Below are 1,809 nucleotides of genomic sequence, written 5' to 3' on the forward strand. Positions count from 1 at the left end.
TGGTAATGATCTCCCCCCGAGGCACAATGGGCAATTTGGAATGATTGGTCTCCCAAATACCGACAAAAATGGGCTGATTGGGGACGATTGAAGCAAATCTGGTCTCCCAAGTTACCGACGAAGCGGGCTGATTTGGGGACGATAATTAGCAAATGATTGGTCTCCCAAGGTTACCAACAAAACAGGCTGATTTGGGGACGAGATTGGAATATATGGTCTCCTGATTTACCAGACAAAACGGGCTGATTTGGGGACTGATAATTAGAAAATGATTGGTCTCATCAAATTACCGACAAAACGGGCTGAATGGGCGATTGGAATATATAGGGTCTCTGAGAATGGGGCTGATTTGGGGATGATAATTAGCGATGATTGGTCTCCCAAGGTACCAACAAACGGGCTGATTTGTGGACGAGATTGGAATTATTGGTCTCCCAAGGTTTACACAGACGGGCTGATTGGGGATTATTCCCGCACAGACGGTCTGATTTACCGACGAATGGGCTGATTTACTTACTTATGGGAGAAGTGTTTTTCTCACTGGCAATTAGGTGGGTGGTAATCCCAAATTCATAACAGATAGGCAACACACACAGCAGTAGTAAAAGCACAAAACAAAACAAAAAAAAACAGAACAATACAGAACATATAATGTCAGACCCCAATAATGAAAAACAATTTGGTGGAGCGAACTGAGGTCAAACAACGACAAATTCGTAAAATTGGGCAAACAAATGTCGGTCAAACCATTTCTGCCTCCCGGTCTGAATTATCTCATAGGCCGTTGCCTGTCCCACAATCGATCAATGAATTAATGAAATGTTTGTAAACAGACCTGGTACTTCCCCAACTGACGAATGAGACAATGGTTGAATGACCTTATCAAACGTCCTTGGCGTTAGCCTAATAAGATTCTTGCGATTTCTGGGCCTTAATATACATTTTGTAAAAGAGAGAGAGAGAAAAATGAATCAGCGATTTAGTCTGACTTTCGAACACGTTTTGCAGTCGCGATTTCTCGCGCCTATTTAATGATTCGATTTTCACTTTTTACAGGAGGAATATGGCACTATTCCTTTAATGGGTTAGTCTAACCTAATTGAATGGCATGCAAACCGCAATGCAAAGGCTTTCAAAAGCTAAATTTCAGTGATCCTCTCTCGTTTTTCTTTGACATGCACCCTACTATAAAAAAATTCCTAGGTTTAGTCACGTTTGCTAAAAATTTCCTACTCTAAATAAACACAGTTTACTTACGCAGAATTTCCTTGGCCTGTTGCGCTGGTTTTCAAAGGTTCGTAATCTGTCTCATATCCAGCTTAGCTGAGCTAATTGCTGATTTTACAGATTGCAACACAAACAAACAAAAGAAGGGGAGGGGGGATGCAATCATTACGAGAATCACTGGCAAGGTCGCCATTTTTATATGTTTCCTGGTGCAGGTAAATTTTAAGTCTCAACAATTCAGTACTTTACTCTAAAATGGCCTTGTAAGATAACCAGGAGCATATAAAAAAAAAAAAAAAGGAGTACACAGAGCTGAGGGCTCTTTCTCAAAGGGAAAATGCGTGAAACACATGGATACAAAAATAGGTATATTTACATAAAAGACAAGATCAAAAGGGAAAATTCATTAAAAATACATTAAATTGCTGCTGCAGAAAGTCCTCCAAAGGTGGGAGGAGGAAAAGCTTGGGAATGCCAGGAACACGGACCAAGGAGAATTCTGCTACATCGTCCTTCTGAAACGATATGAGGACCAGGTTACAATCTAATGCTGGAATTTGGGGAATGCTTTTTACTCGAGGG

The sequence above is a fragment of the Macrobrachium rosenbergii genome, unplaced genomic scaffold, assembly GCF_040412425.1.
Source record: "Macrobrachium rosenbergii isolate ZJJX-2024 unplaced genomic scaffold, ASM4041242v1 13905, whole genome shotgun sequence".
Taxonomy (NCBI): Eukaryota; Metazoa; Arthropoda; class Malacostraca; order Decapoda; family Palaemonidae; genus Macrobrachium; species Macrobrachium rosenbergii.